This window comes from Natator depressus, chromosome 19 (assembly GCF_965152275.1).
Source record: "Natator depressus isolate rNatDep1 chromosome 19, rNatDep2.hap1, whole genome shotgun sequence".
Classification (NCBI taxonomy): Eukaryota; Metazoa; Chordata; order Testudines; family Cheloniidae; genus Natator; species Natator depressus.
The window spans coordinates 15,207,427-15,225,470 of record NC_134252.1 but is presented as its reverse complement, the minus strand read 5'-3'; the positions used below and the strand labels follow the sequence as shown (position 1 = coordinate 15,225,470).

Sequence of the window (18,044 nt, the reverse complement as noted above, 5' to 3'; positions counted from 1 at the left end):
GCCACCAGGGTCCTTTTTTGACCAGGCATTCCAATCAAAAACCAGATGCCTGACAACCCTACTTCACCAGCTGGAGAAGAATGGAAGGTAGCCTGGTCACAGGCCTGAGAACTAGGGCTGGTGAGGTTTCCAGCTGTCAATGGCTCTATGGAGCCTCTGATTCCTCGCTCTCTGGCTCCAGCCCAGGTGAGCAGTGACAGGTATCACTCGCTGGTGGGTGTTTGGGTGAGTTGAGCACACGGGTTTAGAGACACATAGTCCACTTAAAGCCTTGTCTGCAAGGAAAGGTTTATGTGCTAGCCTGTGGTGTGAATTTAAATGGCTGCAGTTATACCGGTGTAACCGTCCGTGTGCACAGTAATCAGAAATAAAAGGGACTCTGTGACAGTATATGTTATTCGACTCCCAGAGGGGAGTAATTCCACTGGAACAAAGTCACCTTTGTTCTGGGACAGAGGGTCCATGTGGGGAGTTGAACCAGCACAGCTGTCACTCCACTCTCCTATTCTGCCAGTCTCTATCCCCCTGCAGGGCTGCTGGTGCTGTGGGCGGACTCGGACCCTCATTCTACTCACCTTGTCGGCTAGCCAGATCTGCTAGGTTTTGTATCTCTCTTTTTTGGTCTCTTATTTTCCCCCACAGATGGTCTTCCCCTCCTAAGAGCGCTTTATCTCCAGCTCCCACTCAGCCCACCCTGGACTCTGCGATCCAGAACAGCAGAGCTGCTTCTATTAAACAAACTTCTATTTCTCCCTCAGCAGGTCTCTGCTGTGGCGTGTGTGCGCCAAAGTGACTGATATCTGGGGGCAGGTTTCCCGCCTGCAGGGGTGACAAACCACAGGGTCTCTGGTAGTTCAGAACTCGGGGACACAGACTGGGGGGCCTTGGGACCAGAAGGGATTGTTGAGGTCTCCCTGCAAGGAGAAAGTGGGCTGGTAGAAGCCAGGGTGAGACCTTGTGCAGTTTGGCTGGCTCCTGGCCCCAGATAGCTGAGCCATCGCAGTATAGTATTAACCGCTGCCCCACTGCAGGGCTTCAATGAAGACACTCTAAAAGCCAGCAGGAGAGACTCTCTCATCAGCGTAGTCACTCCGCCGCCCGGAGAGATGGTAGCTGTGTCCCTCTGACATCGCACTCTCTACACCGGGGGTAGGTCGGGATAACTATTTTGTTTAGGGGGGTGAAATTTTGATGTCGTGATATTGATATAAGTCTGTAGTGTAGACCAGACCTAACAGACTAAGGCAGTGGTTCTCAAACTGTGGGTTGTGACCCCAATGTGGGTCGGGATCCCATTTTAATGGGGTCACCAGGGCTGGCATTAGACTTTCTGGGCCCCAGGGCCGAAACCCAAGCCCCACTGCCCAGGACTTGGGCTTTGTAGCTTTAGCCCTGGGTGGGGGCTCGGGCTGCAGGTGCAATGAAGTTTGAGAACCCCTGGATCAAGGCATAATGAGATCCAGTGTAGGAAGCTGAAGCTAAGCAAACAGGCACTAGAAATAAGGTGCAAATGGTTAACAATTGGGATAATTAGCCACTGAGACAATTTAGCTAGAAGGTGGTGAATTCTCCATCACCTGAAGACATTAAATCAAGGCAGGATGTCTTTTTAAAAGATATACTCTAGTTCAAAGAGAAGTTATGGGTTTGATGAAAAAATCACTCGGTGTAATTCTCTAGCCTGTGTTATGTAGGAGGTCAAGCCAGATGATCCTAATGGTCCCTTCTGGTCTTAAAATATGTGACTGTGTGAACTTTTTTGAAGCAGCACACTTAGTAGTCCAGTGAATTTACACTGATGAGAAATTGCTTAAAATTCACTGAAATTAGGCATTTCCAGTACAGGGCTAGAGAGCATTGATCTAGATTCCAAGTCCAGAAGGGATCATTATGATCAGCTAATCTGACCTCCTGTATATCACAGGCCAGAGACCTGCCCCAAAACAATTCTTAGAGCAGAGCTTTTAGAAAAACATCCCATCTTAATTTTAAAATTGTCAGTGATGGAGAATCCACCACAACCCTTGGTAAATTGTTCAAATGGTTAATTATCCTCACAGTTAAAATTTTACACCTTATTTCCAGGCTGAATATGTCTAACTTAAACTTCCAGCTACTGGATCATGTTATATACCTTTCTCTGTCTCCCCTGTAGCTACTCACAGACTGTAATCAACCCTCCCCTTAACCTTTTTGTTAAGATAAATAGATTGAGCTCTTAAGTCTATCATTATAAGGCAGGTTTTCTAATTCTCTAATTGTTCTCATGGCTCTTCTCTGAACCCTCTCCAGTTTATCAACAACATCCTTCTTGAATTGTGGGGACCAGAACTGGACACAGCAGCGGTCGAACCAGTGCCAAACACAAAGGTAAAACAACCTCTCTACCCCTACTCAAGATTTCCCTCTTTATAAATCCCAGCATCACATTAGCTCTTTTGGCCAGAGCATCACACTGGGAGCTCATGTTCAGCAGATTATCCACCACTGCTCCCAAATCTTTTTCAGTCCCTGCTTCCCAGGACCGAATCACCCATCCTGTAACTATGACTGACATTCTTTGTTCCTATATGTGTACATTTACATTTAGCCATATTAAAACACATATTGTTGGCTTGTGCCTGTTAGGGGGCTTATTCCTTCACCCACTCACTTCCCTGGTCCTTTTCGCATGAACAGAGAGCAACAATACCCGAAGTCCAAAGGTGCAAACAATTCGATGTTTATTGGGGTGAACTTCCAGCAAGCATGATTCCAGTTTCCTTCCTTAGTATCCTCCTTCCCAGCTCTGACACCACAGAGCCTTACACCTGTGTCCCTGTTCCCATTTCTCCCTTTAGCCAAACAGGATTCCAGTTTCCTTACTCCCATTCCCTGTTCCCATTTCCCCCTTTAGCAAAACATGGTTCCAATTTCCTTACCCTCATTCCCTGTTCCCATTTCCCCCTTTAGCAAAACATGGTTCCAATTTCCTTACCCTCATTCCCTGTTCCCATTTCCCCCTTTAGCAAAACATGGTTCCAATTTCTTCACCCCCATACCCTGTTCCCATCTCTCCCTCACACACACCCACCCCCTCCCACCAAGGCCCCCCCACTTCCTCATTGACTACAGATTATATAGTAAAACTTGAGTTCGGCTTAGCTATACCTTAACCAATCATTTTCCTGAAATTTAACTAACCAATCCTAACATATTGTAACATGATTACGTAACCAATTATATCCCACCACCTTAATTAGTTTACACCCAGCAAAATTAATTATACAGCAGACAGGAACAATCACAGAACCAGACAGAGATTATACAGACAAACAATAGCAAAGTAGGAACTATAATGACAAAACAATACAGAAGTGAGGATTTCACATCCCAGTATTGATAAGTGAGTTCTTGCCAGACAGGATGCTGTTTCCTTTTTACATTTTCTAGGCACTTCCCTTTCTCTGGAGGTGATAGGCATTATCAGGACAGGATTGTATTCCTAACAGCCCAATAGCACCTTCTTTCAATGTGACTAGTTTGGAATGTGAGGATGTGACTGTTCGCTTCCTAGCTTATGGCTGCCTCTGCTGCTTAGCCAAAGGCCTTAGCCTAAGCACAGGGCCTCAGACTGTCACAGTAAGAGAAGGCCCTTACACCAGCAGACAGTGATTTTGATTCTTTCTTTTATACTTCTAGAACTAGCCAAGTGATAAGAATACCCCTAAATTCTTAAAGTACAGGCCTTTACAGACAGGCCTGAATATCTATATCCTAACAGTGCCCAAGCACAAGATCCAGATCATTCTGTATCAACAACCTGTCTTCTTCATTATTTACCACTCCCCCAATTTTTGTGTCATCTGCAAACTTTATCAGTGATGATTTTATGTTTTCTTCTAGGTCATTAATAAAAATGTTAAATAACATATGGCCAAGAACCAATCCCTGTGGGACCCCACTGAAAACACACCCACTTGATGATTCCCCATTTACAGTTACATTTTGAAACCAATCAGCCAATTTTTAATCAATTGAATGTATGCCATGTTAACTTATATTGTTCTAAATTTTTAAATCAAAATGCTGTCTGCAGCATCAAGTCAAACGCCTTACAGCAGTCTAAGTACATTATTTCAACACTTACCTTTATCAGCCAAACTTTTAATCAAAAAAAGATATAAAGGTAGCCTTACCCGAGTCATCCCATTTACCTTTTTTAAAAATTGGCACAATACTAGCTTTCTTTCAGTCTTCTGAAACTTCCCTCGTGCTGTAAGGCTTACTGAAAATCAACATTAATGTCCCAGTGAACTCCTCAGCCAGATCTTTTAAAACACTTGGATGCAAATTACCCGGACCTGCTGATTTAAAAAATGTCTAACTTTAGTAGCTTCTTTTTAACATCCTAAAGCGAGACTAGTGGAATGGAAAGAGAGTTATCATCACCATATGATGAAACTATATAATCTGTTTTATTAAACTCTTCTGCCTTTTCGGCATTATTATTGGTAATTATACTATTTCCATCTAATAATGGACTAATGCCATTGTCAGGATTCTTTTTGTTCCTAATACATGTAAAAAAACCTCCTTCTTATTGTCCTTAACTCTCCTGGCCAAAGATTTGTCCTTGTGTCCCTCAGATTCCCTTACCAATTTTCTACAATTCCTAACTTCTGATTTATATTCATTACTATTGTAACCCTTCTGCCTGTCAGAGTTGGCAGCAACAAGGGCCGGGTTCAATATCTAGGGGATCCATTCCAATAACACAATGCAAACCGGCTCGAGCCCCCACCCAGTAACCTGGGACAAATATATACCACCCCTGCTGGGCGCCTCCAAGAGGCAATACTTCCCCTCTCGCAAGCACAGAGTCTGAGTGTAGCAAAAAGCCTTTTAATAACAGAGAGAAACAATGGGGCATTATGTTGGCAAAACACCACCAACAGGATTCATAACACAACTCATGAGCAAAAAAACCCACCCCAAGCAAATTGGGGCATGCCCTTTCCCTTTGGTTCTTGAGTCCAGCAACCCCAAATCACCCAAAGTCCCAAAAGTCCAATGACCCAAAAGTCTCTGTCCCTGGTCAGGGCAGCCCCAGAGTTCGAAAGTTTATCTGCAGAGCTGTACCTCCCAACCTGGGTGGAGATGGGGGCAGGGGTAAGAAGCACCTTACATGATCTGAAGTTGAGTGCCCCACAGCTCCATAGGCCTTCGCTCCGCTCCGCCAGCCGCCCCACGAACTGCTTTGCTCAGCTCCGCTCCGCGGCCCACCAGCAGCTCCTGTCGTCCCACAAACTGCTCCGCAGCCCACCAGCAGCTCCCGCCGTCCCACGAACTGCTCCGCGGCCCACCAGCAGCTCCCGCCGTCCCACGAACTGCTCCACCAGCCTGTCCACAAGGCACTCCAGCCGTCCCGCAAACTGCTCCACAATATATCTTCAGGCTCCCCTGCTACTTAACACAACGCTCAGTGAGTTCAGCTCTTAGTCAGTTCAGCTCTTTGGTGAATTCAGCTTGTAGTAGGGGAGCCTCAGTGCTGGTGCACCATTAGCCCAAAGTGAATTCAGCTCAGCAGCCTGTAACTAGACTCCTAATGGAATCAAAATTAGCTCTGATACTCCACAGTGGAGAGAGGAGGAAGTGCAATTAGCATGTAAGGCCCTCACCCAGGGGCCCATGCCACTAAGTATTAATACTTGTCCCCAGCCTCTCTCAATTCACAGAGTTTTGGAACCCATGACCCTCGCCTAGCGAGTGCTACTTAGTTGATGGTGAGTCCCTCCATCATAACAAAAGGCCAAGTACAGTTCCAAGCACAGTTCCCATAATCAGGATAATAACAATTTATTCTTCCTGCCCCAATAACAGAGACACTGGGGATCCCACAGCAGCCAAAGTGACCATTTGGGCAGCTATGGCCTCATTCTAGGCGGGGTGGGTGTGCCTATGCAAATGAGATCGGCCCCTGAAGTTCTTTTCCACAACTTGCCACACCTCACCACCAGATGTCAGGGTGGAGCTCATCCTGACACTGCTTACACTATCAACTTCCCCTTTCTTCCATTTGTGTGTGTGTGTGTATATATATATTGTGATACCTCAATGGCCAGAGGGCAGCAGGAGAGTGGGGTTTTTTTGAAGCAAAAAAAGTTGTTTTTATTTGCATAACACACTTACAAAACAAAAACAACAACATATGCAATGTGTAACACAGCAACTAATCACAATTGTTTTCTCATTAGCTTCAGGGGAGAGAAGTGTTCAAGCTTTCCTGGGCCCAGGGCGGGAGGGCTTCCTCGACTCTCGTGGTCTTCCACCCTTCCGAGTTACCTGGGGGCCCAGAGCGAGGGGGCTTCATCGACTCTCAAGGTCTGCTCCTCAAAAGCATCAAGGGAGTCGGTGGACGCCGCCCAGAGGAACTCCACCCAGATACGTGAACGGACCGAGGATCAGAAAGCGGCCCCACAATCACAGGAAACTCCATCGGCCAACCTCCTCTCTCTGGTTTTATAGATGGCCATTTTAGCCAGGGCCAGGAGGAGGTTAACTAGGAGATCCCGCGACTTTGTGAGGCCATGGATGGGGAGTGCATAAATAAAAAGGGAAAAATGCAACCAAAAATGTAATAGAAGATTTGTGAGGAGCCGAAACAGGGGCTGCAGCCTGGCGCACTCCAAATATACTTGCGCCAGGGTTTCCCTCACACCGCAAAAGGGACAAGTATCTGGGATGGTGGTGAACCGCGCCAAGTACATGCCCATGCTCACAGCTCCGTGAAGGAGCCGCCAACTGATGTCTCCAACGGGTCTCGGAACCAAGGTGGAATATAGGCTGGCCCACCGGGGCTGCTCACCCTCCAAAGGTGGCAGAAGGTCTCGCCACTTTGTGTCGGGGTGGGATGCTAGGGTGAGGGCATGAACGGTGTGGAGCACAAGCGTGTATAGATGTTTCCTTGGCATGGTTTGGAAGCATACCGGCTGCAGTTCATGCAGCCGGCTCACAGTAAAGGGGTGAGAGGGTTGATTGGGTCTACGGGGCAGGGGGTCCAATTAAAAGGTCCAGCGGGCCTGGGGTAGAGGGTGGGCGGGGCATGCCCTCGAGCAGGACCCGGTCGAGGTAAGCTCGAGCAGCGGGCGGCAAAGCGGCCTTCACCTCCTGAAGTACGCGCCGGAGGGTACGAGGTCTGAAGAGCCCCATGCGCCGAGCGAGCGTCAGGGGATCCAGCCAGTCTCCCCGGTCGTAGTCCAGGAGGTCTCCGACTCTCGTGACTTCTGCCAGGATCAAGCTCTGGCGCACCGAGCGGGACTCTGCCACCTGCACACGGAGCTGGGGGTTGTGTAGCAGGGGCTCCGCGAGGAGATCTTCCCCCTCGGTGGCCGCCATGGACCTGGTCATTAAAAACAGTTTCCAAGTCTGGAGGAGGTCCTGGTAGAAGACCGGCAGCCCGGAGGGGTCTCACGGAAGACCTCCCGGATGGAGATAAAAGAGCTGCCGGTCATATCGGAGCCCTCGGATGCGGCGCAGGATGGCGTGCGCCAATATGCTCCACGCCGAACTACCTGCACCATAGAGGAGCCTCTGTAGGGCCTGGAAGCGGAAGACGCGGACCTGAGTGTGCAGACACTTCAGGCCCTGTCCTCCTTCCTTCAGGGGTAGATGAAGAACCCCTACAGGGACCCACTGCATTCCTAACCAAAAGAACCCCAGAACTGATGTCCGGAGGTTGGTCAGGAAACCCGGGGCCGGGACCAGGGTGTTGAGCAGGTACCAGAGCATGGACACGACTAGTTGATTAAGCACCAGCGCTCTCCCTCGGAGGGAGAGACATCGGAGTAGTCCCGTCCATTTCCGGAGCAGCTCTATCACCCCGCCCTCTGAATTTTCCCAGTTCTCCGGCGGAGAGGAATGCGTGGCAGAAAGGTAAACGCCGAGGTAGATCAGCGGACCTGCGCGCCACCAGATGGTCTGAAGCACGGGTGGGAGGGAGCTTGCCTGCCGCCAGTCTCCTACCGCCAAGCCAGAGCTCTTGACCCAGTTGACCCAGGCGGAGGAGGCTGCCGAATAGATGGCCTGGCAAGCCTCCACCCGCGCCAAGTCACCCAGGTCCTGGACCACGAGGAGCACATCATTGGCATACGCCGACAGGACCAGCCGCAGCTCCGGCTCCCGCAGCACCAACCCTGTCAACCTCCTGCGGAGGAGACAGAGGAAGGGCTCGATCGCCAGAGCGTACAGCTGGCCCGAGAGGGGGCACCCCTGCTGTACTCCTCGCCCGAAGCTGACCGGTTCGGTCAGGGTCCAGTTGAGCTTAACCAGACACTCTACGGAAGTGTACAGCACCCGGAGAAAACCCACAAACTGGGGTCCGAAGCCAAAAGCCTGCAGAGTGCTCAGGAGGTACCCCGTGGTCCACCCTATCGAACGCCGTCTCCTGATCTAGGGACAGGAGGGCGAACGACAGACCGTCTCTACACCCGAGTTCCAAAAGGTCCCGAACCAGAAATAGGTTATCAAAGATACTGTGGTCCGGGACGGTGTAGGTCTGGTCTGGGTGGATCACGTCCGCCAGCACAGACCCTATCTGCAGCGAGATTGCTTTCACTACGATTTTGTAGTCCGTGCTGAGGAGCGAGACGGGAAGCCAATTTCGTAAATCGCGGAGGTCCCCCTTCTTTGGCAATAAGGCGAGCATGGCTCGCCTGCACGAAAGAGGGAGGACCCCGCTCTGCAGAGACTCGGCCCAGACGGTGACTAGGTCTGGGCCGAGGACATCCCAAAACACGCGGTAGAACTCCACGGTCAGCCCGTCCATGCCTGGAGCCTTATTAGTGGGCATATGACGGAGGGCTTCCGAGAACTCGGCCAGAGTGAGAGGCAACTCTAGCCGGTCTCGGTCGCTCGCGCTGACCGTAGGGAGCTCCTCCCAGAGCACTCTGCAAGCGCTAGGGTCGGTCAGATCCGGGGAGAAAAGACTTGCGTAGAAGGCTCGGGCCCTCCCGCACATCTCCACCGGTTCCGTGAGGGGGGTGCCGTCTTCTGTGTCAGGAGGCCGGTGATGTGTTTCTTGGCCCCCTCGTTTTCTCCAGGGCATAGAAGAAGCGGGAGCCGCGATCCATCTCCCGAAGGAGGCAGATGCGGGATCGAACGAAGGCGCCCCAGGCCCGATGGTCCTCAAGGGCCCGGAGCTCCTCCCACTTCTCCCGGCACGCTCTGCAAAGGAGCGGGTCCTCGGGGCTGGCGGCCAGATGCCTCTCCAGCTCTAAGACCTCCCGTTCCAACTGCTCTATCACTGCATTTCTCCGTCGGCTGGTGCCCCGGGTGTAGTCGCGGCAGAAAAGATGGGCGCGCACCTTCCCCAGGTCCCACCATTGCTGCGCTGAGGGAAAGGCACACTGCTGCCCTCGCCAGGCCAGCCAGAATTCCCAGAAGGACGTCACGAAGCCCTCATCCTCCAACAGGCTGTTGTTAAAATGCCAATAGGCCGGCCCCGGCCTCTCCACACGGAGGGAGGCTGTCACGGTGGCTAGGTGATGGTCAGAAAATGGGGCCAGCCGAATGCTGGAGGAGTGGGCTCGTGAGAGATGGAAGCGTGATAAATAAATGCGGTCCAACCGGGAGTGGCGTGACCAATGGGCCTCTACCCGGACAAAGGTGAACGTGGAAGTGTCATCCGGGTGGTGGTCACGCCAGATGTCCACTAGGGAGTGATGTTTGACTATCTCCCGGAGGGTGTTCGTGGCGGCCGGGCTCTGCTCGGTCCCCGAGTGGTCCCGTTCCTCGAGGGTGGTATTAAAATCCCCTCCCAGGACCAGGCACTCGTGAGAATCTAAGGTGCCGAGGAAGGCGGACGCCCGCTGATAGAATTGCAGCCGCTCCGGGCCCAATGTCGGGGCATAGACCTTAACGATGTTAACCATGAGCCCCTCCATACGGACCCAGAGATGCAGCAGGCGATCCGGCACGGCCTCGGCGACCCCTAGCACCTCGGGACGTAGGTTGGGGGAGAACAGGGTCGCCACTCCAGCCTGTCGAACCGTGGAATGGCTAAAGTAGACCCTGTCCCCCCACTCCAGCCGCCAACTGTCTTTGGCGGTCGGATCCGTATGGGTCTCCTGCAGGAAAACCACAGAGTACCCTCCCTCCCGAAGGAAGGAGAGCACCTGGGACCTACGGAGAGCCATCCTACAACCCCAGATGTTCAATGTTGCAATGGTGAGAGGTGTCATGGGGAGGGCCGGGGGGATCCTCACTGGCAGGGACACTCGCATCCCCCAGCGGGCCGCGCAACAGTCCTTGACCCATCCTGTAGGTGAGTAATTGTTCACGGAAGACGCGGACCCGCCAGTAGGCCGTGGCATCCCGCTTCCCTGTCCCTTTACCTTCCCCCATGAGGGCCCTTGTGGCCCAGAGGATTTGAGAAAAGTCCCCCCATCGCTGGAGAGCAAGTTGTACCTTGTTGCAGGAGCCACGGGCATCTTCTAAAAACTTCCACAGCACTCCTCGCAGCTCATGGGGGGCGGGGGTTACGGTTTCCCAATTGTTCCCCGGTGGGGCCCTTGGTGCAGCCCCGTGGCCCACTAAAACGGGCAAGCAGGGTGTGGACCCCTGACGGGGTGCCTGATGGGCTGGAGCTTCTAGGCCCGCCTCAAACCCTGGTGCAATAGGGGGCGGTGGAGGGAAAATAGCAGCCCCTAATGGGTCGGGGCAGGAGAACACAAAGGCCGCTCCCTGGGGGTCATCAGTTGGAAAAGGGAAGGAGACAGCCCCGGGGGTGGCGATAACATTGCATGAGGTAAACTGGACAGGGGTAAGGGCAGGGGCAGGGGCAGAGGCGAGGTTCTGGGTTTCGGGAGGCAAGCAGCTGGATGGTGGCGCCTCCTGATCAGGCTCGAGGGTTAAGGGGGTGGGGAGGAAGCTCTCAGTGATACCAGGAATGGGCTCTATGGTGGATTTAGCGGCCGCAGCAGCAGGAGGTGGATTATCTTCTGTTGGGCCCCCTCCCGGGAAGGAAAATGATTGCTCCGCACCAACGTGGCACTGGCTGTCACCTGAGCAGGCTCGGTGGTCGTCAGCAGGGTGCCATCAGCGGCCGGGTCGATGCAGGAGTCCAGGGGCTCCTCGGAGGTGGGAGCAAAAGCAGCAGTTAGGGGGAGGGAGCATGGGGAAAAGAGGGGTGGAGTGAGGTCACCCAGATCGAGGTTTGCTGGCAAAAGGTCGTCCTCCCCCTGGGCGACCAGGGTCAGATCTAGGGCCTCGATCTCCTCGAACATGGAGGAGGACATGGAGGAGAAGACACTTTCCGCCACCCCAGGGTTCTCCCCGCTGGCACCCGCCACGACGGTTGCCTCGGGGTTCACGGGGGCTTCGGGTAGTGTCAGGACAGAAGGGGCTTCCTCGAGGGTCTTGGAGGGGAGGGTCTCCCGTGGAGGGGAGACACTACCTTCCGGTGCTGCCACGTCTTTCCCGGCTGACACCGGTGAATGGGATGCACTCGTGGGCAAAGCGGAAGGCTCAGCATCCATGCCCCCCTTCCTGGTCTTCTGGGGGGCCTCCGCTTCGGGTGGATGAGGCGGAGCTCGAGCCTTCTGCTTGCCTCGCTTCCCCTGGACTAGCGAGGCAAGCGGAAGGCTCAAGGAAGCAAGGCCTCCATGGCATCATCTGGGGACTGGTTAGCAGGGGTCATGTCAGGGGGTAGAGGCGATGGCTCAGGGACTTGGGGGGGGAACGGTGGGGCAGCATAAGGGAGGGAGGATTCCCCCTGGGGCGGGCTCTCTCCCATGCCTGGTGGTATCTCTGCCACACCCTCCTCCATAGGCCCCGCCACATTGTCAGCAGCGAGGGCGGGGCTCTCCCGCTCGTCTGGGCGTTGTAGGGGAGGTGCCCCTTGGGCCTGAGTGGGAGAAGGGGTGGTCCGAAGAGGAGGGGGGCGGGTTCGGGTACCGGACGGCCAGGGGTGTTGGCAATGATGGGCGATGTCCTGCTGGGTCTTGGGGATCCCAGGTGCCCCTCCTTGCCGGGCTGAGGGGCAGTCCCTCCGGACATGTCCCGACGCCTGGCAGAGGTAGCACTGGGCTTCCCCTGTGGAGAAATACACCCGGTAATGGGCCCCCGGTGGGGGACTAGGAAGGGCCCCTCGAGCGCTTCTCCGTCACTCGCCGCCGACGGCGGCAGTAGAAGCTGCACTTGCTGGCGGAAGGAAAAGATGTGACGGAGGGTCGGGTCCTTGTGGCCCAATGGGAGAGGGCTGATAACAGAAACAGGTTTCCCCAGGGTGGAAAGGGCGGGTAACAGGGCAGCATTGGGGAGAAAAGGAGGGACAGAGGCTCTAGGGGGACAAACACCCCCACCACCTCCAGGCCCCTCTCCACCGCTTCCTGGGTGGCAGCCTCCAATGCTAAGAAGACAACCTGCCCGTACATTTTGGAGGCCGCCACAATGGCCGAGGGCCCCACTACCCTCGCCAACGCCCGCACGTAGGTCTCCACGTGGGGCGAGGTGGGCACCTGGAGGCATCGGACACCGTGCTTCCTTGTCATGGTGGGAAAGGGGCCCCGGCCACTATTGATGGTGGCGGAGGCGGTGGGTGGGAAAGATGACGAGGCGGCAGGCAGGGGGGCTGCCGCTGCCCGGGCATACATCCTGGGGGCTGAGGGAGGGACACCCGCAGAGCTGGTGGGGGAGGCAGCAGGGAAGGACGCCATGGTTGGTGGCGGGGCCGCAGCAGTGGGGGTGGCCCCTGCCATGGAGGGCCTGGTGGTTTTAGTGGGGTCCTTCCCCTTCTTCTTGCCCTGGCCTTTCCCGCTGGCTGCGGGGGCTCCCTAGAGTCTGGAGAGGCGGTGGGCATGGCAGCGGCAGAGGTCACCCCGGTGCCCTCCATTGCCAATGCCCCAGCAGGGGCGGTGGCAGGTGGTTAACAGGAGTTGGGGTCAGGTAAGAAGGGACAAGCTGTGGGGTGGACAATTCGGGGGTGGGCACATGAACCACCATATGCTTGTACAGAGAGTCCTGTTTGGTTGGCTGGTGCTTCTGGCCCACACAGTGGAATCAGGGCGAGCAGCTGAGTCCAGAAGCAGATGTTAAACAGCCAGCAAAGATGGTGGAGGGGGGCAGTGGTGAAGATAGTAGTGTGGGGGTTGGGAGGACACAGATGGATCAGGGGGCAGCTCCGTGCCACACCCCCTGTGTCCCTACAAACACAGTCAAGACATAGTCAAGGCCTCCCCCCACATGAGAGCACAGTTCGAAAGTTACTCAGTCTTAAGGCCCCTCCACGGCGATTTGTAGATTCCCCGGGCGGTGTTCCTCCGGTAGACGGCTTTTTCCTTTTCTTTTCTGGGCTTTCTTTGCAGCTGCAGCATTCCAGGGATGCCGGAACAGATGATAAGAGTCTCTCTCGGCCAGATACGGGTCCACAAACAAACAGCAAGTGGCTGGGTCTGGGGGCTGGGTCCCTCCACTCCCCCCTTCCAGGGAGCGGGTCAGCAGGCCACCCCTCTCTCAGGGAGTTTCAGCTGGAGCGGTAGCAGCATCCGAGGGCGGGCGGGGGATGGGGGGGCTGACAGCCAGCCGGCAGCCGACCAGCAACAGCAGAAAAAAAAAGGGGGGGAGAAGGGGGGAGAGCGTCTGCCTGGTCGGGGGGGAAGCTGAAAGCAGGGGCAAAAAGTAAGGAAAGCCCAGGCCAGAGGGCAGCAGGAGAACACCAGAAGGGAGCCTTATTCCCTGTAGAGGGAAGAAAGTTTGCTATAGATTAATTAAAGCACCTGAAGCCAACTAAAGCATTGAAGCCAATTAGAGCACCTGAAGCCAGTCACCTGATAAAACCCCCCTGCTTCAATCAGACAAAGAAAAGAGTTGAAGCAGAGTGGATTGGTGTTGGAGCAGAGAGCAGTTTGGAGGAGTTGAAGCAGAGTGGATTGGTGTTGGAGCAGAGAGCAGTTTGGAGGGAAGCAGAGGAGAGTTTGGAGAAGTGCTGCAGTGGGCTAAGACCAAGACCCTAGGTTAAGGGACACCTGGTTTGTGCAGAGGGAGGGCAGGAAGCCCCACAAGCTGAAGGGCAGGAGAAGGTAGTAGCCCAGGGGAAGGAACCGCTAATTCAAATGGTTTACTGCTATCCCTCCGGCCCCTGGGCTGGGACTTGGAGTAGAGGGCGGGCCCGGGTCCCTCCTTCTCTACTCCCCTCCTCTAGGTCACTAGTGGAGCAGTTAATACCCCAGTTCAGGGGAGAGAAATGGTGCCCTGAACCCTCCCCAAGAAGAGAAAGCGTGAGACCCATCAAAGTAGTGCTGACAATTTGCCACTATATATATATACACACACACACAGCTACCTTTACTTCCCCTCTACACCAGGTAATTGTTTTAACCAGTATGACCTTCTTCCTTGACTGTTGGACTGTGGTTTTTTGGGCATCTAGTAAGGTGTTCTGAAATGATTCCCAATTACATTCACATTTTTCTGATTAAATTCTTCCCAGATTAATTGTTTTCAGCTTTGTGAAATTGGTCCTATTAAAGTATCAAACATATATATTACTGGTCAAAACTTTATTCTGCTTGCACATTGTAAATGTAATTAAGTCATGATCATTTGTACCCAAGGTACCATTTATTTTTAGTTCTGTGAGTAGTTCCTCTTTATCTATTAGGAAAAGATCTAATAAAGAATTCCCTCTTATTGGCTGCAACACTGTTTGAGTTAGGAAATTGTCATCTATAATACTTAGAAATTCCAAATTTAGTCCTGGCAGCATGAGACCTCCAGCATATGTCACTCAAGCTGAAATCCTGCATGATCACACAGCTTTTTTCCCCCAATATATTATACATAGGTGTATAAGGAGGTGGTTGTCCTGTCCCCTAGTGTGATTTGGGGATCTGTAACAGACACTACCTAATACTCCATCTTGTACTTTATCTGTTAGGACATAAGCATTCAAGAGCATTTTCTTCCAATTTGTCAGTGACTTGGAACAGGTAATGTCATTTTTTACATAGAGTGCCACTCCCCCTCACCTTCTGCCCACTTGATCCTTCATTGATTTTAACATTCCAATCATGTGAATCAAACCACCAGGGTCCCGTCCAACCCTAATATTTTATGATTCTATGTTTCAGTCACATCAACTAGCTCAAATTTATGCTAAAAAATGAGCAATTCCAATTCCTCTTGTTTATTACCCAGGTTCCAAGCAGTGTGTATAAACAATACAAGAATTTCTTTTCTTCATGTCCTTTGGTTTCTTGATTCATTTTGTTCTCAACATCTCAGTTTTGTGCTCAGTGCTCATATCTTCCCTCTTTTTACTCTCCCTTTTTTCCATTAGCTTAACTGCCTCCTGATTACTCTAGTCAGCCTATCCCCCAGGAGACTGCTCCCCTTTCTACTTAGGTGGAGGCCATCCAAACTATACAGCCCCTTCTCCCCATGAAAGGTGGAGCAATGTTTCACAAAACCAAAGCCCTCCACCCTACTCCACTTACCTAGCCAGCAGCTCACTTTCAGAATCTTCTGCCTCCTGTCTTCCTTTGCTCATGGGACAGAAAGTATGTCAGAGAGGATTGCATGGATGTTCTTCTTCAGTACACTTCTGAGTTCCCTGAAGTCAACTGCTATCTGCAAGATATCCTACAATGCAGTGTCATTAGTGCCAGTATGACCCAAACCAATGGATCCTTTCCTGTTAACTTCAGAAACCTAGCCAATCTTACAGTGATGTATTGTGTCTTGGCTCTGGGAAGGCAACACACTGTCCCATTGTCTGCTTCTCCCTTGCAGAATGTTCTTTTGAGTCTTCTGAGTATTTAACCTCCAGCAAGGATTGTCTGACTTCCTTGGATGGTTGGAGAACTCTTTGCAGGCAAGTCTTATTTTCATACAGTTTGGGTCAAGCTATTCTTGCATGCCACAGTATTCTTGCCAGCAAGTTAAAGAGTTATGGGCTGGATGAAAGGTGGATAGAAAGCTGGCTAGATCGTCGGGCTCAACGGTTAGCGATCAATGGCTCCATGTCTAGTTGGCAGCTGGTATCAAGCGGAGTGTCCCAAGGGTCGGTCCTGGGGCCGGTTTTGTCCAATACCTTCATAAATGATCTGGAGGATGGTGTGGATTGCACCCTCAGCAAGTTTTCAGATGACACTAAACTGGGAGGAGTGGTAGATACGCTGGAGGGTAGGGATAGGATCCAGAAGGACCTAGACAAATTAGAGGATTGGGACAAAAGAAATCTGATGAGGTTCAACAAGGACAAGTGCAGAGTCCTGAACTTAGGACGGAAGAATCCCATGCACTGCTGCAGACTAGGGACCAAGTGGCTAGGCAGCAGTTCTGCAGAAAAGGACCTAGGGGTTACAGTGGACGAGACACTGGATATGAGTCAACAGTGTGCCCTTGTTGCCAAGACGGCTAACGGCATTTTGGGCTGTATTAGTAGGAGCATTGCCAGCAGATTGAGGAACATGATCATTCCCCTCTATTCGGCATTGGTGAGGCCTCATCTGGAGTAATGTGTTGAGTTTTGGGCCCCACACTACCAAGAAGGATGTGGAAAAATTGGAAAGAGTCCAGCGGAGGGCAACAAAAATGATTAGGGGACTGGAACACATGACTTATGAGGAGAGGCTGAGGGAACTGGGATTGTTTAGTCTGCGGAAGAGAAGAATGAGGGGGTATTTGAAGCTGCTTTCAACTACCTGAAAGGGGGGTTCCAAAGAGGATGGATCTAGACTGTTCTCAGTGGTAGCAGATGACATGACAAGGAGTAATGGTCTCAAGTTGCAGTGGGGAAGGTTTAGGTTGGATATTAGGAAAAACTTTTTCACCAGGAGGCTGGTGAAGCACTGGAATGGGTTACCTAGGGAGGTGGTGGAATCCCCTTCTATCATAAATATAAAGGGAAGGGTAAACACCTTTAAAATCCCTACTGGCCAGAGGAAAAACCCTTTCACCTGTAAAGGCTTAAGAAGCTAGGATAACCTCACTGGCACCTGACCAAAATGACCAATGAGGAGACAAGATACTTTCAAAAGCTGGGAGGAGGAAGAAACAAAGCCTCTCTCTCTCTCTCTCTCTCTGTGAGATGGCTTTTGCCAGGAACAGAACAGGAATGGAGTCTTAGAATTTAGTAAGTAATCTATCTAGATATGTGTTAGATTCTGATTCCTTTAAATGGCTGAGAAAATAAGCCGTGCTGAATGGAATGTATATTCCTGTTTTTGTGTCTTTTTGTAACTTAAGGTTTTGCCTAGAGGGATTCTCTATGTTTTGAATCTAATTACCCTGTAAGGTATTTACCATCCTGATTTTACAGAGGTGATTCTTTTTACTTTTTCTTCTATTAAAATTCTTCTTTTAAGAATCTGATTGCTTTTTCATTGTTCTTAAGATCCAAGGGTTTGGGTCTGTGGTCACCTATGCAAATTGGTGAGGATTTTTATCAAGCCTTCCCCAGGAAAGGGGGTGTAAGGTTTGGGAGGATTTTGGGGGGAAAGACGTTTCCAAATGGACTCTTTCCCAGTAATATACCTGTTAGACGTTTGGTGGTGGCAGCGATAAAGTACAAAGGCAAAAGGTAAAATAGTTTGTACCTTGGGGAAGTTTTAACCTAAGCTGGTAAAAGTAAGCTTAGGAGGTTTTCATGCAGGTCCCCACATCTGTACCCTAGAGTTCAGAGTGCGGAAGGAACCTTGACACCTTCCTTAGAGTTTTTTAAGGTCAGGCTTGACAAAGCCTTGGCTGGAATGATTTCGTTGGGGATTGGTCCTGCTTTGAGCAGTGGATTGGACTAGGTGACCTCCTGAGGTCCCTTCCAACCCTGATATTCTATAATTCTATGTATCTTCCATAGTTTCCACATTGAGAACCAAGTATCAATTTAAACTTCTAGTTGTGTGGAATTACTCCTGGCCCTCTTCTGTCTGGGGCCCACAGCCTGCCCTTCTTGATCTGTCTACAGCTGTGTAGAATGCTGCCATGACCTCTTGATTCTGGTTGTTCTGAACTGCCAGGCCTTCTCTTTGACTTCCTCTCTGTCTGATTTCTTGGTGCCCAGCACC

The 18,044-nt window shown here is 51.8% G+C and overlaps 1 long non-coding RNA gene across 1 annotated transcript; it reads left to right on the top strand.

The window, feature by feature from the left end:
• The first annotated feature begins 1,040 nt into the window (after positions 1-1,040).
• Positions 1,041-5,241, top strand: LOC141974570 (uncharacterized). The gene is made up of 3 exons (XR_012635775.1): positions 1,041-1,149; positions 2,293-2,370; positions 5,194-5,241. It is a non-coding gene; the product is annotated as an uncharacterized LOC141974570 (long non-coding RNA).
• Positions 5,242-18,044: the final 12,803 nt, after the last annotated feature.